The following is a 24,251-nucleotide window of genomic DNA, read 5'->3' as shown; positions in this document are numbered from 1 at the left end:
GTATACAACCATTAGGCATAATATTTCTTTACAGCATCAGAGTTAACAGGGTGCAATAGGTCAGTTCCGTCCATATTTGCTAATAGTAGGGCGCCTCCTGAGAATGCCTTCTTTACAACGTAAGGCCCTTCATAGTTTGGTGTCCACTTGCCACGAGGGTCTGTATGAATCGGTAAAATCTTTTTCAGCACTAGGTCCCCCTCTTGAAACTGTCGGGGCCGCACTTTTCGGTTAAACGCTCTCATCATCCTTCTTTGGTATAGTTGTCCATGGGCCATGGCGGCCATCCTTTTCTCCTCAATCAAGTTTAACTGGTCATATCGGGATTGTACCCACTCTGCCTCAGCCAACTCTACTTCTTTTAGAACTCTTAGAGATGGGATCTCAACTTCTACAGGGACCACTGCCTCCATTCCGTACACCAAAGAGAAGGGAGTAGCACCCGTGGAGGTTCTAGTCGTAGTCCTGTAAGCCATTAGGGCGAAGGGAAGCTTGTCATGCCAATCTCTGTAAGTTTCTGTCATCTTCTCCAAAATGTTCTTAATGTTTTTGTTGGCTGCTTCCACCGCGCCATTCATCTGTGGTCTATAAGGCGTTGAATTGTGATGCTTAACCTTGAACTGATTGCATAGCTTGGTCATTACTGCGTTGTTCAGGTTCTTGGCATTATCCGTGATTATTCTCTCAGGAACTCCGTACCGGCAGATCAACTCTCTTTTGACGAAACGACTCACTACATTCTGTGTGATACTGGAATACGAGGCAGCTTCTACCCATTTAGTGAAATAATCGATTGCCACAAAGATGAAACGGTGTCCGTTACTGGCTTTTGGGCTTATTGGCCCGATCACATCCATGCCCCAGGCTGAAAAGGGCCAAGGTGCGGAGAGAACATGAAGTGGGGCTGGTGGGACTTGGATCCGATCACCGTAAACTTGGCACTTATGGCACTTTCGGGCGTAGTTAATGCAATCTCTCTCCATGGTCATCCAATAATACCCACTCCTAAGTATTTTTCATGCCAATGAGTGGCCTCCAGCGTGGGTACCGCAGACTCCCTCGTGAACCTCACGCGTGACTTGTTGGGCTTCCTGTGCCTCTACACACCGTAGGAGGGTCATGTCATGATTTCTTTTGTACAAAACTTCACCATCTAAGAAGAAACCCATGGCCAACCTTCTAATAGTCCTCCGATCATTATTGGATGCCCCTTCGGGATACTCATTTTTCTGGATGTAGGTTTTGATATCATAAAACCACGGTTTTCCGTCGGCCTCCTCTATCACCGTGCAGTAGGCAGGTTCGGGTTGTACTCTGATATGAATAGCTTCGATCTTCACCCCTTCTTCTACCTTGAATAAAGCTGCCAGTGTGGCCAGTGCATCAGACATTACATTGTTTTCTCTTGGTGTGTGAGAGAAACTGATACTGTCAAACCCTTCTATTATCTTTTGAATGTACTCTCGATACGGTACTAGCTTGGAATCGCGAGTTTCCCATTCTCCGGTTAGCTGGTGAATGACTAAGGCCGAGTCTCCTCTTACTATTAGTCGCTTGACACCCCGATCTAAAGCGGTCTGCAAACCCAATATACATGCCTCGTATTCGGCTATGTTGTTAGTACAAGGGAAGATGAGCTTAGCTACCACCGGATAATGTTTCCCATCTGGTGATATGAGCACTGCACCTATCCCACGTCCCCAAACATTGACTGCCCCATAGAACAACATCCTCCATTCTTCGAAGTCTTCTTCCTCTTGGGTTAGGGAGTTTATATTCTGGTCTTGGAATTCGAACTCCATAGGTTGGTAATCCTCCACGGCTCTTTCAGCTAGTTATTCGGCAATGACACTACCTTTGATAGCTTTCCTGGTGACATAAGAAATATCATATTCCGTCAACAACATCTGCCATCGTGCTACTCGTCCAGTTACTACGGGCTTTTCAAACACGTACTTGATTGGATCCATTTTGGAGATCAGCCAGGTGGAGTAATACAAGGTGTATTGCCTCAGCCTACTGACCGTCCATACCAAAGCGCAACATGTTTTTTCCAGATCAGAGTACTTAGACTCATAATCCGTGAACTTCTTACTAAGGTAATAAATGGCCTTTTCTTTCCTCCCGGTCTCATCATGCTGGCCCAATACGCAACCCATGGAGTTTTCTGAAATCGCCAAGTACAAGATTAAAGGCCTTCCGGGTACTGGTGGCACTAGTACTGGGGGATTCAAAAGGTACTCCTTTATTTTTTCAAAGGCCACTTGACACTCTTTGTTCCACTTTTCTGGGTTGTTCTTTCTCAGCAGCTTGAAGATGGGTTCGCAGGTGGTGGTTAATTGAGATATGAACCGAGCAATGTAGTTGAGCCTACCTAAGAAACTTCGCACTTCCTTTTCAGACTTTGGGCTAGGCATCTCTCGAATGGCTTTGACCTTGTCAGGATCTACCTCAATCCCTTTCTCACTTACTATAAACCCCAATAGCTTCCCGGACGTAGCACCGAAAGTACATTTTTCGGGATTTAACTTCAATTGGCACTTCCGGAGCCTCTCGAACAATTTTTCCAAGTTTAACGCATGGTCTTTCTCATTTCGCGACTTAACTATCATGTCGTCGACATAAACCTCAACCTCCTTGTGCATTAAGTCATGAAAAAGGGTTACCATAGCCCTCTGGTAAGTAGCTCCGGCATTTTTTAGTCCAAATGGCATGACTTTATAGCAGAAAGTCCCCCATAATGTGATGAAAGTCGTTTTTTCCTTGTCCTCAGGTGCCATCCTAATCTGGTTGTATCCGGAGAATCCATCCATGAATGAAAATAAAGCATGCCCTGCAATATTGTCCACCAACACATCAATGTGTGGGAGAGGGAAGTTGTCCTTAGGGCTTGCTTTATTTAGATCCCGGTAGTCTACACAAACTCGTACTTTACCATTCTTCTTGATTATTGGGACAACGTTGGCCATCCATTCAGGGTACTGGGCTACCTCCAAGAATCCTGCCTCAAGCTGTTTCTGTACCTCCTCCTTTATCTTGAGTAACATCTCCGGCCGCATTCTCCTTAATTTTTGCTTTACTGGCTTTGAATCTGGGTGAAGTGGGATCTTGTGGGTTACTAAATCCGTATCTAAACCTGGCATGTCTTGGTACGACCAGGCAAACACGTCTCGGTATTCCCTTAGTAATTCAATCATTTTGTCTTTTTCTTCACCCTTTAGTAGTGCTCCGATTTTCACCTGCTTGGGCTCTTCCTCAGTTCCAAGATTAATCATGACGGTGGGATCGCTACTGGTCAAGGTTGGTTTTTCATCGGACTTTAACATTCTTTCCATTTCAGGGGACAAGTTTATTTCTTGATCTTCAACGTCGGTTTCATGGATTAGATTTTCAAAGTTAATGTCAATTACTTGGCGAGGGATTCTGGTGTTGTTATTTTCTTTATTCCTGCATGAAATTAACAAACAAATTTCGACAGTTGACTTCCAAAATGCACATAAATGACAAGAAATGCATGATTCATTTTCATTAAAGAGCTTCCCCGATTTTTCAGTGGCCGGGGGAATACAAAAGAAAAGTAGAACTAAACAAATCCTGAAACAAAGATCATTACATGATGATATCTGGTAAATCAAAAGAAATCCAGTTCTAAAGCTGTACTCCTGGTTGGAGATGATGGATCCACTCTGTAGAAGTGTTCGACGGGACTTCAGCATCCAATACTGATATACTTAATTGCCGCAATTCTGCCTCCAGGTTGGATTGACTGCTTTTTACGAAGGTTTGGCTGATGGACGGGACGTACAGTCCTTCCTTGGAGCTTGTTTCACCAGTGATTCTTTCCACCCTCCGCATCTTCTTCTCTTCAGCTTTCTTCCTTCGGTCTGCCACCGTAGGTATGTAGCCAAGGCCATATCTGTCTTTGACTTCCTTAAGAATTAACGGCTTTCGGATCCCCTGTAGGTATTTTCCGAGCCCTTTTTCTGGATGGTACCCCTGTCTGATCATTTCAGACGCCATCATAGGCACTGCGGCGGGGATCTGAGGGTGTGAGATTGGAGATCCTTCTACTATAGTTGTGACATTTATGATCTCGAAGGCTCGGAATGAGTCCTCCAATGCCTCCTCCGTGACTTCCACATAAGGAGTGGAAGTGGGCTTTGTTATCATAACATCGGTTTCACCATATACACAAACCAATTTCCCATCTACTACAAATTTGACCCGTTGGTGCAGAGAAGACGGAACTGCCCCGGTGTTATGTATCCACGGCCTCCCCAACAAGCAACTATAAGACAGGGTTATGGCCATGACTTGGAATGTAATGTCGAAGGTGACTGGTCCAATCTGCACAGGAATTTCAATAGATCCCACCGATTCCCTGCGGGTGCCATCGAAAGCCCGCACAGTCAAATTGTTTTGCCTTATGTAGGACGGGTCAATAGGCAGTTTTTGTAGGGTCGTCATGGGCATGACATTCAAAGATGACCCATTATCAATCAACACTCGTGCAATCATGTGGTCTCGACATTTAGCGGAAACGTGCAACGCCTGATTGTGCCCTTGTCCTTCCACGGGGATCTCCTCATCAGCGAATGTAATGTAGTTGGTAGCCGTAAGACCACCAATCACATGGTTAAAATTATCGATGCTGATGTTTTGGGGAATATAGGCCTGATTAAGAGCCTTTAATAGGGCTTCCCGATGGGCTTCCGAGCTCAACAACAGTGATAAAACAGAGATATGGGCTGGCATCTTCTTCAGTTGATCAATAATGTTGTATTCACTGTGTTTAATAATCTTCAAGAATTCTTCGGCTTCCTGAGATTGAACTGGCTTCTTCAGGTTCCTATTCTGTTCTTGGCTAGGTTGCACCTTCTCCAAGACCTTCGGCGTATAAACCCTTCCACTTCTGGTTATCCCTCTTGCTTCAGCAGCACTGCTAGTTTCTCCTTCGGTGCGTACTTCACAATTGTATCTCCATGGCACTGCCTGGTCACTGTGGTATGCGAAAGGGCGAGGGGCTGAGATCACTACTCGAACTGGGGCCTCTGGGACTCGTGGGTTTTTCCCATGATGGGGATAAATGGTCTATTGGTGAATTGGGGATGGTCAGATTCCCCTATGACTGAAACTTCATTTGTTTTCTGAACGCGGCTAACTTCCACTCGTTTGCTGTCAATCAAGCTACTTAGAAAAATCCGGAAAGTCTCACATTGTTGTACTGATCTTTTCATAGTATTTTGGCATGTGCATGGGGCGCCTTTAGGGCAAATAGCCTTTAACCCTGCCAGGCCTGCCGTTGTCAGTTCACTATACACCCAGTCTAGCGTCATTTGCTCCCATTTTCTTTTGAATTTTTCCCCATCTTGTTCCTCGATCATTCCGACATTGTCCTTCCCATGGTCAGGCAAAGGATTCTCTTGGATACCAACCGGCTTCGCATCGAATGACAACCAACCCGCATCCTTCAAATCTTGCACCTTGTGTTTGAAGGCCCAACATTGGTCAATAGGGTGCCCTGGAGAATTGGCATGGTACGCGCATCGGACCTCGGGATTATACCAGTGTGGGGGAGGATTTGTGAGAGGAATCCCGGGGATGGTAGATATCATCCTTTGTTCTAAAAGCTGGGGGAATAAGTCTGCGTATGACATGGGAATCGGTTCCAATCTCCGAAAACTCTTGGGTGTATTCCTCGTGTGTGTTTGCTGGCTCGGGCGAGTTGGTATGTTCGGCTGGGTTGGCACAAGTGCGGGGGCCACAAACTGGGGTCTGGGGCCCATATGCAGTGTTTGGTTTACTACTGGTTCCATGTAGAAATTTCCCCGAGGTTGTTGACTTCGGCTTCTCTGTCTTAGGCTTCTCATAGGTCCCTGTATCATTTGGGTCTCTTCTTCCTTTTTACCTTTGACCCACTTCTTACTTGGGCCATTATCGGTAGTGCCAGTCTTTATCCGTCCAGCTTTGACGTCGGCTTCCACTCTGGCCCCTGCCGACACAATGTCCATGAAGTTATGAGGAGTGGACCCTACTAGATGTGAACGGTAGGGATCTTTTAACGTCCCTACGAACATCGATATTGCCTCACGGTCATTGACCGGAGGGTCCACTTGAGTGGCCGCGTCTCTCCAACGGTGTGCATACTCCCTGAAAGTTTCTGTTGGCTTTTTTTCCATTTCAGAAAGAAACATCCTGTCTAGAGCCATTTCCAAGATATGACGATATTGCGCTTCAAAGGCATCGGCCAAGTCACCCCACGTGCGGATCTGGGCCTTATTCTGTTGGACATACCATCTAGCCGCTGTCCCGGTAAGACTGCTTTGGAAGCAATGCATCATCAACTTCTCATTATCGGTATAGGCGGCCATCGACTGACAATACATCCGAAGGTGGGTCTGAGGGCATGTGGTCCCGTCAAACTTTTCGAAGTCTGGCATCTTAAACTTTGGAGGAATAACTACATTAGGGACTAGGCAGTAATCTGAGGGTCTGGCGGTACTGGTGGTCCGAGTCCCTTCTATGGCCCTTAGCCGTTCTTCCAATTCGTCACAACGGTATTCCGTCGCAGTCTTGCTTGTCCCTACACCCGCAACAGCTGATGAGGGCATCCCTATTCCTGTCACTGCTGGGATAAAAGGTGGTGTGCCATGCGGCGGTTTCTCTGAGGTGAATGGGGGCGGACCAGAAGATTGCCCCTGAATTGGCGTAAAACCGGGCGGGTGGATAGGGTCATTTTCTTCTTCATGATCCTGATCTTGGACTGTCTTCCCTTTGTTCAGCAATAGGTCCAATATCTTCTTTATTTGATTGTTCAGCTCTTCCTGCCCCTGCTCGATCCCCAGAACACGGCTCTCTAACTGTTCTGCCATGGCCTTAGCTTTTCTGCGGGTGTTGTATGGGTGCGTACTTGCCTCAATCTTGCTGGATCTCAGTCACGTCCAACTTGTTTCCGCCTCCCTGTTCATGAAAACCCGCATCCTTCAGAATAAATGCATGTAATGGATGTTTATGAGTATGTATGAAAAAGGTGCAATCATGCAGCCCTATGTGCTTTAGCCAAGGTTTTGAAAAAAATCCTTATCATTTCTTTCAAATTTTCATACAACTTTTACTGAGAAAAATAGAAAACTTCCAACTAGTCTACACAGGTGTCAGATCCTGATTTCCTAGTCCGCTCTTAACGAGGCAGCCTGAATCGTCTGGGGTTGGTTCTGACTTTGTGAGAGCTGCACTTTCCACCTTCTGTTTCAGTGCTTTGTACTGGGCTTCCCAATAGTTGGCCTTGTTTACACAAGGCTCCATCTTTTCAAGTACTTTGTTGAAATAGTATCTCTGTTTTTCATACTGCTTCTCTAGGTCTCGTATGTACTGAGATTTTTCCTCAATTTCTGCTCTTGACTCCCTCAATTGTTGGACTTTTTGATCAAGCATCTTTTGAAGTCTCTGCTTCTCTTTTCTCAAAACTGCCGATGCTTTCTTTGATGGCGAGCCCTGAATCTTTGGTCGCTTGCTTGGTTCAAGTTGAGGATCTACTGGACCCTGTTTTGGAAACTGTTCTCTGGAGGTCATTCTTTTAGACGGACACATAGCTTCTCTCGACCGTTTCTCGTCTGTCAGAGTTTTTTCCTTGCACAGGAATCGAGGGTCCACCCTGTCACGTTTCCATAGTTCATAACTCTCCTGGACTCCCGAGTTCTGACTGGTTGCTTCGACTATGTACACATGCCTCAATGATACAAAGAATTCCCGAATCTTTCTTTGGCTATCATCATCCTCATATGTGAACCGAGCGTCCGCCAGTCCATGGGTCATGGGCACAAACTGTTTTGCGCCTACTTGCCTTTGGAACATGAGTGGTGCATAGGATATTCCACCCCAGGGACCTAGCAGTGGGACCCAAGGAAGGTTTCCACATCTATATATCACTTTGGGCTGGTCGATCCACGGTGCCTGCCTGCTTATTTGGAAGCTTTGTGCACCAGACTGCAATCCAAGCTAGAAAATCACTTAGTGAGTATTATAGTGCTTTAAAAGTTATGTTGGGGAGCTTAACAGGGGAAAAGAAAGGAGGAAGGGAGAGAGAGAAGGGAAAGAGAGGGAAAAAGGGGGGGGAAAGTGTAAGTGAAAAATTTTCTGAATTTTTTGTATCTTTTATGAAAGTTTTTTTTGTTTTTTTTTTTGTTTTTTTTATGAGTTAAAAGAAGCGTATTTCCAGTAAGAAAGTGAATCACGTCCAAATAAACAACGAGGCCTATTAGGGCAAAGGTGGAACGGAAATGTAACCATAGTAAGATAAAGTTCATTTGTCTTAAAACTATCGTCTTTTTCCCTCTTCTCTTCTTCTCCTGTCTGTGAATCCGCAAGGTTAGTCTACAGCGCCTTCCCGAGGGTTGTTCTTGAGTTCCGACTCAAGGCACTAGGGAGTACCTTCTTCAAATGGAGTGACCCGGTACCGGTAGGAAAAGGGATCAATCGATCGCTTGATCTTCTTTCGTTTTCCTCTGCTCCGGTCTTCTTTTCCTGTTGATGAGTCTACTAGGGCCGCTCCACAACGTCTTCCCGAGAATTGTTCTTGAGCTCTGATTTGAGGCACTACGGGGTGCCTTCTTCAAATGGGGTGACTCAACACCGATAGGAAAAGGGATTAGTCGACCTCTTGATTTTTACTCAAAAAAAAAAGACTAACTTCACAAACTCGTGATAGAAAACTTCAATATTTGAAATCTTCTCCTTACCACCACTAAGAGCTCTCCCCTTGTGCTTGGAATGAGAGGGCTATTTATAGGCTTAGCTTAGGGCAAGCATAGGAAAGAAGACATAGGGGAGTCATGATGGGGGGAACCAAGTATGGGGGGAAGAATGATGAAGGGAAATTAGCATGTGATGAATGATAAAAGGAAAAAAACATTACATTGGTGAGTGATTTGGAGGGAACAAAGTATGGGATGAAGAATTATGAAGGGAATATATTATGGGAAGAATGATAAAGGGAAGAAACATGACATATGGTGAGTGATGATGGAGGGAACAAAGTATGGGATTAAGAATTTTTAATGGGATATAGTATGGGAAGATTATAAAGGGAAGAAACATGACATATCGTGAGTGATGATGGAGGGGAACAAAGTATGGGATGAAGAATTATGAATGGAATATGTATGGGAGGAAATGATAAAGGGAAGAAAACATGACATATGGTGAGTGATGATGGAGGGAAACAAAGTATGGGATGAAGAATTATGATGGAATATAGTATGGGAAGAATGATAAAGTGGAAGAAACATGACATATGGTGAGTGATGATGGAGGGAACAAAGTATGGGATGAAAAAATTATGAAGGGAATAGAGTATGGGAAGAATGATAAGGGAAGAAACATGACATATGGTGAGTGATGATGGAGGAACAAAGTATGGGATGAAAGAATTATGAAGGGAAGAAATATTAGTATGGGAAGAATGATAAATGGAAGAAAACATGACATGTGGTGATGATGATGGGGGGACAAAATATGCTTGCATTTGACAAATTAAAAATAAATAATATAAAATATAATAATAATAATAATAATAATAATAATAATAATAATAATAAGGTTCTAGAAGCTGTGCGGAGCCCATAAAAAATGTGTGGGGTCCACGCACCATGTGGGGTCCACAAGCCGTTTGACGGTTACAGGAACCCGAGCTAGCAAGGCATCGGATATGTGGATCCGAGCTAGCGAGGCAAGAGAGGTGGGGCCCACCAAACATGTGGGGCCCAATGAAGATATATGGGGCCCACGCACTATGTGGGGTCCACGAGCCATTTGAGGGTTATAGGAACCCGAGCTAGTAGGCGCAAGCATACCAAAAGAGGTAACGTGCATCGGATGTAAGAATCCGAGCTAGCGTACCAGAGGGTAACGTGCATCGGATGTAGGAATCCGAGCTAGCGTACCAAGAGAGGTGGGGCCCACCGAACATATGGGGCCCAATGAAGATATGTGGGGCCCACAAGCCACGTGGGGTCCACGAGCCATTTGAGGGTTATAGGAACCCGAGCTAGCAGGCGCAAGCATGCCAAAAGAGGTAACGTGCATCGGATGTAGGAATCTGAGCTAGCGTACCAGAGGGGGTAACGTGCATCGGATGTAGGAATCCGAGCTAGCGTACCAGAGGGTAACGTGCATCGGATGTAGGAATCCGAGCTAGCGTACCAGAGGGTAACGTGCATCGGATGTAGGAATCCGAACTAGCGTACCAAGGGGTAACGTGCATCGAATGTAGGAATCCGAGCTAGCGTACCAGAGGGTAACGTGCATCAGATGTAGGAATCCGAGCTAGCGTACCAAGAGAGGTGGGGCCCACCAAACATGTGGGGCCCAATGAAGATATGTGGGGCCCACAAGCCACGTGGGGTCCACGAGAATGTGTGGGGTCCACAAGCAGTGTGGGACCTACAAGAATGTGTGGGGTCCACAAGCAGTGTGGGACCTACAAGAATGTGTGGGGCCCACAACCAGCGTGGGACCTACAAGAATGTGTGGGGTCCACAGCCAGTGTGGAAAGGTTTTGACATGAGGTCTCCTCGGAAAGGCCTGGTTAAAATTGGGGTGTCGACACAGAGTTTTAGGGAAAGAGCACAGTTATGTATATGTATATAGTTTTATAGCTTTTGTCGTAAATAGTATAATATAGCAGTATGAATGATAGAAAGTTCAGATGATACAAATGTTTTAAGCTACTATACATGTGTTTTACAGATTTCTCATATCATGCAGTTTTATATATTAATGTCATAGTTTTACGACTCGGTCGCCACACACTAGTAATAGCATATTTTCACATACTGAGCATCGTCTCACCCCATTACTTTACTACTTTTTAGGTGAGCCAGTTAGGCGAGCAGATCAGGCTCGCGGATAAAGAGTTGACTTGGTTACCCTAGTTGTAGGGTAAGTTTGTGAGAGGGTTTTTGTATTTTTGGGGTAGATGATACTAGAGGGAGTTATTCTATATGGCTATAGTATGAATGTACTGAATTCTGATATTGTTAAGTATATATAATTGTATGACTTGTATATCCACTACGTAAATATGGGCATATATATATAATGGTGAGAATTTTTAGGATGTTACATTCCACCCAATGCCTCCGATTACATCTGGCACAAAGGGGGCAGGATGAATTCTTCCGATAATCTCGATCAGCCCTATCCGACCTCTAACTCCCAGCATCTCGATCTCCTCTCCAAGAATCTTGTCAAACATTGGTATATAAGTTGGAAGGTATGGATCTCTTCTTCTGTTTCACTTCTGCCTCACTCTCATGTATACTGGCCTCAACTGCCATGGTCCTGTCCACCAACTCAGAGAAACTCTAAGTCAACAATGCCATCACCTGAGCACGTATCCCCTGCTTCAATCCTCTCTCAAACATCCGGACTTTCAGTGGCTCGTCCGGGACCATGTGTGGAGAAAAATGAGATAACTCCACAAACTTGGCTGCATACTGTTGCACTGTCATGGACCCCTAGGTCAAATGTAGAAACTCTTCTGCTTTCGCCTCTTGAATGGCAACCGAGAAGTATCTACCAAAGAAGACCTCCCTAAAATGGCTACAAGTAATAGATGTATACCCTGGACGCTGCTCCTTCACCAACTTTGCAGACCTCCACCACCTCTTGGCCTCCCCAATTAGTTTAAAGGTGGCGTACTGTACCCTCTGCTCCTTAGTACAGTGCAGAATAGTCAAAAGCTCTTCCATCTCCTGAATCGAGTCCTCAGCTACGATTGGGTCTACACCTCCTTCAAAAGCCAACGAACTTGTCTGGGTGAATTGCTGAAAAGTGCAGCCCTCATTTTCCAGTGGTTGACCCTACTTTCTCCGAGCTTCCTTCATAACCTGACGTGCTATGCTACGCAACACTGCCGAGAGATCAACGTCATCCTCACTAGAGGTATCCACGTGCTTATCTCCCCTGATATCAACGTCTTTTCCCCTAGGATCCATCCATGAAGATAGAATAGACACAAATTTATAATCTCCTCATTTATATCATAACTGAAACAAGTTTGAAACGAAAACTACTATTGCATAAAGTTCCAATCTACGATTTGTTCATACTGTCGCGACGTCCCGGGAGCGCGTGTGCCCCGAGCGGCGAAATTAAAAATCAATTTTAATATTAAGGAAAAACATGGAATATCGGAGTCGCCACTAACCTTTAGTGCGGTTAGAACACATGATTACTACCCCGTTAGGGGTAGAATTGGTCTACATTACCAGAGTTGGGGTCGGGAGTTCGGTTACGCGAGGGGAAGGTACTAGCACCCCCTACGCGCCCGTTCTTACGAACGGTACCTAATTAATTTGAAATTATCCCTAAGTTAATCTAATAATTCTTCAAATTACTCCTATTTTATGAATTTATAAATAAATGTGAAACATAAATAAATAAATAAAGATAATATATACATATATAATCCCTCAGAGCTTATGATACGTGAAGCCCGAAGGCTCATACCCCCGCAACAAAATCATAGGGATTATAAAATCAAAATTATTTAAGAAAATACGCTCCCACATTTTAAAATTGTAAGTAAAAGTTTTATAGGAAAATATTAGTATGGGAGGTTTTAATAATAGATATAATAATTTAAACATAATAAATAAAATAGTAATAAACTAGAATATTAGGATACCAAAATACGTACTAATCAACATATATAATAGAAGTTAAAATATCTAACATACCAATAATGGTAGAATATAAACAATAATATAGACTAAGATAATGAGCAAATATTAAAATACTACATGTGCGTTATAAACAAAAATACCTAAACATACCATAATACACATAATTATGATAATAATAATAAATATCCACAAATAATATAATACGTAATAGATTACTATAATACTATATATACTAAACATACCATATAATAGCATGATACCAAAACACCAAAAATATTACCTAAAATATTAAACTTACCATAATAATTAATACCTTGTATATTAACATACTAAAAATATAATAATAATATATAATATTACCGAAAATGCTATATTACTAAATGTACACGGTCACCTAAAATACTAAATTAAATGTATAATGCTACTTACAATTCTAAGTTGCTAAATATAAATATCATTTATTCAAATGAATATTATAGCATTAAAAATTCCACAACAATGTTATGAACACGACAAAATGATAATACAATCGTATACAAGAAATAAATAAATAATAAACAATAATGAACATCAATATATACGCAATAGCAATATAAAGTAAATTAAATAAAACACTACTCAAAACCCTAATAACGTGAAATAGCCAAAACCCTAAAATAAAACAATAACCCAAAACCCTAAATGGTCGTATTATGAAAATAATGTAAATAATCAAGAATCCTAGATGTGCATAAATATTACAATCATAAATAATAAATAAAATCCCTAAATACCGTATGAACAATAAATATGACAAATATCCTAAATACATCAAAAAGCCTAAATAATGTCTACACGATAAAACATCCTAAATAATATGTAACAATAAAAATAAGTATATTACAATGATTACAAAACAAAAAAGAAAAAGAAAAAGAACCCCAAACATTAGATATTAGAACAAATAAAACAATAATAATACAATATATATACAAAATAACATTAAGAAGAAAAAAATATATATATAAACAAATTACAAAAACATCACTCGTGCATGTGTGTGTTTGTGTGTGTGTGGACAAGTTGTCCAAGAGATGAAACTCAAAGAAATTAATAAAATCAGTAAATATTAACAAGGGAGAGTTAGAAACAACCGAGTAAGGTTTCAGATTGATCAGATAAGAAATCGCCGCTCGATTGGCTTCATCTAGTTGAATGCGCATACACCGACGATTCCACTGCTGCGGCGGTGAGACAGCTGTGTAATAAATTAAAATGAAATTGTAAAACTCAAAATAATAATATGAATGGTGAGAATTAATATAAAAGGGTCAGAAACAACTTGATAAAATTTTGCATTGATCGGATAAGAAATCGCCACTCGATTGCCTTCGTCTAGTTGAATGCGCAGATGCCGATAACTCCACTGCTGCGGCGGTGATACGACTTTGCAATAAATTAACACAAAGGGAGAAAACTCAAAAGACAAATCTGAACGGTGAAAATTAAGAAAAAAGGATTAGAAAAGACCTCGTAAAGTTTCACATTGATCAGATAAGAAATTACCGCTCGATTGGCTTCGTCTAGTTGAATGCGCAGATGCCGATGACTCCACTGCTGCGGCGGTGATACGGATGTGCAAGAAATTAACACGAAGGGAGAAAACTCAAAAAAATAATCTGAACGGTGAAAATTAATAAGAAAGGGTTAGAAACGACCGTGTAAAATTTTGCATTGATCGGATAAGAAATCGCCGCTCGATTGGCTTCGTCCAGTTGGATGCGCAGACGCTAATGACTCCACTGCTGCGGTGGTGATACGGCTGTGCAAGACATTAACACAAAGGGAGAAAACGCAAAAGAAGAATCTGAACGGTGAAAAATAAGATGAAAGGGTTAGGAAAGAGCTCATAAAGTTTTGCATTAATCGGATAAGAAATCGTTGCTCGATTGGTTTCATCTAGTTGACTGCGCAAACGCCAACGACTCCATTGCCGCTGCACGAGACTGCAAGGTAAGGTTTTTCTTTCTTTGGTCTGTGCCTTCCTCCCCTTTGGCTTGGCTATGCCCCCCTTTTATAAAAAAAATTCTGTAAACCCTAAAAAAAACTTCCTTTTTGATTTTCTTTTTCTTTTTCTTTTCTTTTTTTTGCTTTTACTATTATGGTAATAATGAAAACAGTAATAGTAATAATAATTATTATAATAATAATAATAAAATCAATAAGGTAATAATAATAATAATAATAAATAATTGTAGTAAAAGTAAAAATAATAAAGATACTATCAATAAAATAATAATAATAAGACTAGTAATAATAATAATACTAATAGTAATAGTAAAAATGACAATAATAAAATAATAATAATAATAATTATAGCAAAAAATAAAAATAAAAATAAAAATAAAAATGAAGTAATAATAACAATGTAAATAATAATAATAATAATAATAATAATAATAATAATAATAATCATATCGGGCCTGGGTAAAAATGGGGTGTCTACAGTTGCCCCTCTTTGTAGGCTTCGTCGCTTCAAAGTAAAAGTAGGAATTCTCCTACGTTATTTGTAGCAACAAGCCTGCAAAGATAAAAGACACTGATTTTGGACTAGGCCCAATGTAACAAAAGAGACCAAAATGATTTGTGAAAACCGATTTGCATGTATGCTTGAGAGTCCATGAGAATGACTTGCGTCGAGTGTAGGAACCCGAGCTATAGTTCAAGGATGGGGACTTGCACCGGGGGTAGGAACCCGAGCTATAGTTCATGAAGGGTCAATAAGGTGGGACCGTGGATGGTCAATAAGGTGGGACTGCGAATGGTCAATAAGAGTGAGACTGCAAAGGGTCAATAAAGTGGGACTGTGAAGGGTCAATAAGATGGAACCGCGATGGGTCAATAAGAATGGGACTGCAAAGGGTCAATAAAGTGGGACTTTGAAGGGTCAATAAGATGGAACCGCGATGGGTTGATAAGAATGGGACCACGATAGGTCAATAAGGTGGGACCGCGAAGGGTCAATAAGGTGGGACCACGATAGGTCAATAAGAATGGGACCGTGATAGGTCAATAAGGTGGGACCGCGAAGGGTCAATAAGGTGGGACCACAAGGGATCAATAAGGTGGGACCGCGATGGGTCAATAAAAATGGGACCGTGATAGGTCAATAAGAATGGGACCGTGATAGGTCAATAAGGTGGGACCGCGAAGGGTCAATAAGGTGGGACCGCGATGGGTCAATAAGAATAGGACCGTGATAGGTCAATAAGGTGGGACCGCGAATGGTCAATAAGGTGGGACCGCGATGGGTCAATAAGAATGGGACCGTGATAGGTCAATAAGGTGGGACCGCGAAGGGTCAATAAGGTGGGACCGCGATGGGTCAATAAGAGTGGGACCGCAAAGGGTTAATAAGGTGAGACCGCGATGGGTCAATAAGGTGGGAACACGATGATCCAGCCATAGGACACAATGATGGCTTGCTTCGAATGTAAGAATCCGAGCCGTAGGGACACGATGATCTAGCCATGGGACACAATGATGGCTTGCTTCGAATGTAAGAATTCGAGCCGTAGGGACACGATGATCCAGCCATGGGACACAATAATGCCTTGCTTCGAATGTAAGAATCCGAGCCGTAGGGACACGATGATCTAGCCATGGGGCACAATGATGGCTTGCTTTGAATGTAAGAATCTGAGCCGTAGGGACATGATGATCCAGCCATGGGACACAATGATGGCTTGCTTCGAATGTAAGAATCCGAGCCGTAGGGACATGATGATCCAGCCATGGGACACAATGATGGCTTGCTTCGAATGTAGGAATCCGAGCCGTAGGGACATGATGATCCAGCCATGGGACACAATGATGGCTTGCTTCGAATGTAAGAATCCGAGCCGTAGGGACACGATGATCCAGCCATGGGACACAATGATGGCTTGCTTCGAATGTAAGAATCCGAGCCGTAGGGACACGATGATCCAGCCACCTCAATCCAGTAACAAGATGTGAAAGCAAAATTTGGAAAGTTGTTACTCTATTTGGAAAATGCACTTGGGGTAAAGTCTAAATGTCAATGAATGAATCCCCTATCTTTGGGATTTGTTGCCCCAGTTCAAAATAAATCAACGTGTGTCTGGGGTCAACTTGCCCTAGTTTTCCAAGTAAATCAATGTGTGCTTAGGGTCTGTTACCCCAATACAACTGAAATCTCTCCATCCAAGATGTCAAATAATCATTTGAAAGTTCAAGACAAGTGTGAAGGGTGCTCTATTGCTGCTTGTGATGCTAGAATGCAATGATATGCTGCTATATGTATGCATGTTGCTAACTGGTGATTTTTATTTTTTATTTTTGTGATGCTAAAATATAAAATGCATAAGATGTATGGTAATGCGTGAAATGTATGACAATGCATGAGATGCATAGTAATACATGAAATGCATGGCAATGCATGAGATGTGTGGTAATGTGTGCATGACATGCAAGGCGATGCATAAGATGTATGGTAATGCATAAGATGTATGGCAATGTGTGAAATGCATGGAAATGCATAAGATGTATGGTAATACATGAAATGCATGCAATGCATGACGATGCATAAGATGTATGGTAATGCTTGAAATGCATGACAATGCATGAAATGTACGGTAATACATGAAATGTAGGTACTGCATGCAATGGATGATAATGCATGAAATGTAGATAATGCATGAAATGCATGACAATGTATGAGATGAATGGGAGTGCATGGAATGCATGGCAATATGTGAAATCTAGGTAATGCATGAAATGTATGACAATGCATGAAATTTGGGGTAATGCATGATAATGCATGAATCTTTTCTCCCAATGCACTCATGATCAATGTCCTCATCTTTGGTCTCTACATGAGGTTCGCCACATTTGAATGGATTTGTAACCGATCTTAGCTTAATCTTCTTTATTCATCCGGTCATAGAAGTGATTGACTCAGCTCAAATGAAAATCATAAAATCTGCCCTAGTTGAATGGACCTACAGATGATCTTGACTCTGATTTCCTATTCCAATCCGATAAGAAAGTACTTGAATGGGACCTACTGAGACTCAACTCGGAATTTGCCCCAGTTAAATTCATCTGTCACCGATCTTGAATCTATTGTTGGATTCCTTTTGAACTTGGCATAACATTTGCCCCAGTTTGACTGCTCTTTCTCCACAAGGATCTTCTTTATAGAAATTTCTGGTGATTCTGAAACTCTTTGACTATCCATCCCATTGGAATGATTATGCAATTATGACATCAACTTGGGAAATCAAAAGGTCAACCACCCAAAAAGATGTTTTATCATGTTCCAATGTTATTACAAGAAAAATTTATACCAGTATTCAAAAGCCATATGATATTGATGTTTAATTTACCAAACTGAATGGCTGATCTTTTCTTCGACTGTCCCAACTTTATCGATGGCCACCTCTCTTATTTTGTTTCATCATGCTGTGAAACCATTAGAAATTTCACCTATTTAAACGTTGTCTTTAGTTTAGTCAAGTTCAACTCATGTTTTGATCTCAAGATGGTCTTTAAGACTCGGGACGAAACGTAGGCTAAGGGATACAGGTTTTCAGAATAAAAGGGAAACTAATGCTCAAAAATACCACCCCAAATAATGTTTTACGCCCCCAGTTCAAGTTGAGACGTTTTGCAAGATGTTGACCGAACTTGTTATTCAAACAAGCTACCTACGTACCTTTTCAGGATCAGGTCATTACGTAGTTCAGACTCGTCATTGAGTCTGACAAATCATTAGAGACAACAATGTATACCAATCTGGTCAGGAGTTCATTTGGACCGTAATGTAGGTTGGGGGTTATAGGTTAAAGAAAGAAAGAGTTAAATAGGGCTCAAAATCATCATTTTCATCAAGGGTAATTTGGTCAAGGATCACATGCGTAGTATGTCCCTTATTTTCTTTCTCTTTTCTTCTTTCTCTTTCCATTTTCTTTTATTGCTCCCTTTTGTTTTTCTCTTTCATGAAGGGATTTTTTCATTTTTGTTTGAACTTCATTTGGGACTAATCCTTTAAAATTGCCCCAGTGTGGGGTGTGATCCTTTGACGAGTTAATTAATAAATGAATTTTTCAGGCTCAAAAGGGCTTGCAAGAGATTTCTTCTTTGAATTTCTTTTGGATAGCAGAAAAATGGCCTGCCATCATTTCGATAGCCCATTGTTGTCTCATATGACTTGCCAAACGCTAGGAGACCCAACCCAGGTTAACTTTTTGGTGAACTGACTTTTAAGAAAAGGCTAGTTTAACAATCAAGCTCAACTTGGTTAGCAATTGGTAAATCAATATTTGGTTCTTTTTAGGAATAACTGGTCGGCCAAAGATGGTCATCTATCATTTGATCAAAACATGAATAATGAAATGACTTGAAACTCTTGGCACTACATATATTTTGCTGAATTCCTTCGAGAACATCTGTCTTCATAGGGTGAGGAAAATTATTTTATCTTCTTCTGATTCCACCTCCTGTGTTTGGTTTTCAAAATTAACATCACTTTCTGGCTTATGAATATTAGTATTATTATTTTCCTTATCTTTACACGAAACATCAGCAAACAAACTCTTGGTCAATTGAACTCAGGACACAAGTGATATGAAAAGAATGCATAATTCAATTTATTGATGAAAGGAAAATTGTCCGAGACAATAGTGTCAACAGACTTCCAGAAGATAGGGAATTAAAATGACATCATCACATGAAACAAACTAGATAATCAAAAACTTGCCTCTTGTGTACTTTTGCTCCCTTTGGGCTCCTTACGAGAACTCTAGGATCCATAACTTGACAGATTCTTTTGCCTGACCTCGGCTCCTACAACATATTAACCATTTCTTTCCCCGTGATTGGGTAGGGGATCACTCTGGATTCCTAGCTGCTTATCATCGAAGACCAACCAACCGGCATCCCTCAACGACTGTACCTTGTGTTTAAATGTCCAACAGCGGTCAACGGTGTGACCTGGAGAATTGGAGTGATACGCGCACTTAGCGTCCGGGTCATACCATTGTGGTAGAGGGTGTCGTACGGCTACTCCAGGGATTGTTGAAATAAGCCTTCTTTCGAGCAATTAGGGGAGCAATTCCGAATAGGACATGGGAATTGGTTGCACCCTATTAGGACCATATCTCTGTGTTTGAACATTTTTCTGTGTGAGCGTAGGCCCATAGGGAACAGACTAAGACCCTGTGCCTACATGCGCTATTTGATTAACAATATTTCTTCTAAACCCTTGGTTATGACCTCTTTGGTATAGTCGCCCTTGAATCATATGAGTTTCATCATCCTTCTTCCTATATGCCCATTTCTTGTCTGAACTAGTTTCTTCGCCACTACTTCTGGCTTTTCCGACTTTGATGGCTGTTTCGATTCTTTCTCCGCTAGAAACAATGTCCATGAAGTCATGGGGGGTTGCCCCTAAGAGATGCCCAAAGTAGGGATCTTTCAATGTATTCACGAATAGGGAGATAGCCTCCCTATCTTCCATCGGAGGGTTCACTTGGATGGACATGTCCCTCCATCTATATGCATATTCTCTGAATGTTTCATTAGGTTTCATTTGCATGCTTTGCAGGGTCATACGATCAGGTGCCATCTCTATCACATGGCGGTACTGAGCTATAAATGAATTTGCCAGATCTTTCCAAGTACGGATTCGAACTCGATCCTGCTGAATGTACCATCTAATAGCTGCTCCAGTCAAACTATCTTGAAAGCAATGCATCATCAACGTTTCATCATCAGTATGTGCAGCCATTTTTTGGCAATACAGGCGCAGGTGGGTCCGAGGACAGTGGGTCCCATCAAATTTTTCAAAATCTAGTATTTTGAATTTCGGTGGCAGGGTGACCTTTGGCACGAGGCACAGGTCATTGGGATCTACAGAGTCGAATGTATTGGATCCCTCAATAGCTTTCAGGCGTTCCTCTAGTACGTCGTATCGACGTTCAGTTTCAGATCTGTTCATCCCCAGATCAGAAGCTACTAATGGGGGAGTCCCTACCACTGGGAACCCTTGTGCTGGCATAGCAGGGATGAAAGGAGGCATATTTGGCGGTGGACCCCCTATGACGCCAGGTGGCGGAATTGATGTTTGTCCATGATCTGGGGTGAACCCAGGGGGATGAGCGGGGTCCACATCTACTTCGGGATCAACATGTACTGCCTTTCCCTTATTCATCAGTAACTCAAGAACCTTACTTATCTTGTCATTTATCTCTTCTTGTCCTTGTTCTAGACCCAGGACTCTATTTTCCAATTGTTCGCTCATTTCTCTCGCTCTTCGCCTGGTATTGTACTGATGCGTGGTGGTCTCAATTATTGCTTTATGTTACTCAAACCACCTCTTTGAACTGAAACCAACAATTTCCTTTTTAGAATCACGAATGCACAATTATGTACTACATGAGTGAAAGTGTTTTGGTGCATGATTAGGGTATGCAATGGGTGTTTATGCATGGACGCAACTAGTGCACTTATATATACAAACAAAGGTATAAACATGCATGCAGCCTATCGTGCATGACTATGTATGAAATGAAATGCATGAATATGATGTAACCTAAATTACTACTTAGCTAGAATTCTAGAAAAATCCCACTAATGAAACGGATCAAGATTAACATAATCATTGATGGGCTACAATTTCAATTCAATTTCTCCCTTGCCCATTCATTTCCTTGATGAGGGTCCATGTACCTTAGATTCTATAAAGGGTCAAGTTATGTTCTGAGGTTGGGGTTGACCCAGGCTAGTCAACCCGTTGGATTTGTAGACTTTAGTGTGCACTTGGGCCTCAAGTATTTTAAAATATGGGCTTCAATGCATTTCATGATGAGATCAGGCCTTAGTTTTGAAAAGGACTTGGGCTTGGATTATTTGAAAAAATGTTGGCCCAAATTTTTAGGCAAATGGGGTTGAAGTCCTCTTTTGAAATTTGGGTTTGCCCCTTTTTGAAAATTAGGCATGGGCCGAGGTTTTGCTTAGGAAAATGTCGGGCCTAGGTTTGTTTTTAAAGAATTGGGTCCAAGTTATTTGAAGAGGGTTGGGTCTACCCATATTTTAAAATGCTTGGGCCAAGTGCTTCATTGTTGAAAGGATGGGCCATGGTCTCATTATTGGGCTTTTTCAAAATACTGGCTAAGTAGTATGTAATTCTAAAATGGATGCAGAATGCATGGTATAATACAAGGTATCTCACAACATATATACAATAGACGGTATGGGGATAAGGATGTCCCAACCCAAGGTAGGTATGTATATACAGGGTTCGTCATAGCACTATCCTAGTTAAGGAAAACTATATACAAGTATGTGTGGGTAGGCTCTAACCCTATTGACAAAAGGTTCCCAGTTTGGAATTCTATCCTCCCCCATTGGGGTCCGGATAAAACTCGTACTGAGTGGAGTGGTTCGCGGGTCCCATCAAGCTCTGCCACGAAGGGACTGACGCTATTACACTCCTATCTAATCTTAATAAGGAAAGCTCGGGTATAGAGCGTGAAAGTGTGTGAATTTAAATTTAACCTAATCCCACTATCCCCACATTTATTTACATGCTATAAACAATATGGAAATAAGATTTCTACCATTAATACATATATTCAAACGATAAGGAAACACAATATATGCAATTAATATGTTTATTAAAAAAAAAATTTGGAAACAAAAATAAGGAAACAAAATATTTACGATTAGTATACACAATATCTATAATTAATATGCTTATTCACAATATCTAAAATTAATATGCTTATTCAGAATAATTGGAAACAAAATATCTACATTTAATGTTCAACAAATTAGGAAACAAAATATTTTTAATTAATTGAGATTATTTACAAATTATGGAAGTTAAATATTTATAATTAATCAAAGTTATTTACAAATTACAATATTTACAAAATAAGGAGTAATTAAAAGATTCACTAAATTTAAACTTGGGATAACTTCCAATTAATTAATGGCTCGACTCTCTAAGTCCCCAGCGGAGTCGCCAAGCTGTCGCGACGTCCCGGGAGCGGGTGTGCCCTGAGCGGCGAAATTAAAAATCAATTTTAATATTAAGGAAAAACATGGAATATCGGAGTCGCCACTAACCTTTAGTGCGGTTAGAACACATGATTACTACCCCGTTAGGGGTAGAATCGGTCTACATTACCAGAGTTGGGGTCGGGAGTTCGGTTACGCGAGGGGAAGGTACTAGCACCCCCTACGCGCCCGTTCTTACGAACGGTACCTAATTAATTTGAAATTATCCCTAAGTTAATCTAATAATTCTTCAAATTACTCCTATTTTATGAATTTATAAATAAATGTGAAACATAAATAAATAAATAAAGATAATATATACATATATAATCCCTCAGAGCTTAGGATACGTGAAGCCCGAAGGCTCATACCCCCGCAACAAAATCATAGGGATTATAAAATCAAAATTATTTAAGAAAATACGCTCCCACATTTTAAAATTGTAAGTAAAAGTTTTATAGGAAAATATTAGTATGGGAGGTTTTAATAATAGATATAATAATTTAAACATAATAAATAAAATAGTAATAAACTAGAATATTAGGATACCAAAATACGTACTAATCAACATATATAATAGAAGCTAAAATATCTAACATACCAATAATAGTAGAATATAAACAATAATATAGACTAAGATAATGAGCAAATATTAAAATACTACATGTGCGTTATAAACAAAAATACTTAAACATACCATAATACACATAATTATGATAATAATAATAAATATCCACAAATAATATAATACGTAATAGATTACTATAATACTATATATACTAAACATACCATATAATAGCATGATACCAAAACACCAAAAATATTACCTAAAATATTAAACTTACCATAATAATTAATACCTTGTATATTAACATACTAAAAATATAATAATAATATATAATATTACCTAAAATGCTATATTACTAAATGTACACGGTCACCTAAAATACTAAATTAAATGTATAATGCTACTTACAATTCTAAGTTGCTAAATATAAATATCATTTATTCAAATGAATATTATAGCATTAAAAATTTCACAACAATGTTATGAACACGACAAAATGATAATACAATCGTATACAAGAAATAAATAAATAATAAACAATAATGAACATCAATATATACGCAATAGCAATATAAAGTAAATTAAATAAAACACTACTCAAAACCCTAATAACGTGAAATAGCCAAAACCCTAAAATAAAACAATAACCCAAAACCCTAAATGGTCGTATTATGAAAATAATGTAAATAATCAAGAATCCTAGATGTGCATAAATATTACAATCATAAATAATAAACAAAATCCCTAAATACCGTATGAACAATAAATATGACAAATATCCTAAATACATCAAAAAGCCTAAATAATGTCTACACGATAAAACATCCTAAATAATATGTAACAATAAAAATAAGTATATTACAATGATTACAAAACAAAAAAGAAAAAGAAAAAGAACCCCAAACATTAGATATTAGAACAAATAAAACAATAAT

The 24,251-nt window shown here is 40.5% G+C and overlaps 1 pseudogene; it reads right to left on the bottom strand.

Annotated features, from left to right (window-relative positions):
- Positions 1–11: 11 nt before the first annotated feature.
- Positions 12–20,745, bottom strand: LOC131166587 (uncharacterized; annotated as a pseudogene).
- Between the last annotated feature and the right edge of the window lie 3,506 nt (positions 20,746–24,251).

The sequence above is a fragment of the Malania oleifera genome, chromosome 10 (assembly GCF_029873635.1).
Source record: "Malania oleifera isolate guangnan ecotype guangnan chromosome 10, ASM2987363v1, whole genome shotgun sequence".
Classification (NCBI taxonomy): domain Eukaryota; kingdom Viridiplantae; phylum Streptophyta; class Magnoliopsida; order Santalales; family Ximeniaceae; genus Malania; species Malania oleifera.
Note: the sequence above shows the minus strand (reverse complement) of the source record. Positions and strands in the feature narration are given on the sequence as shown.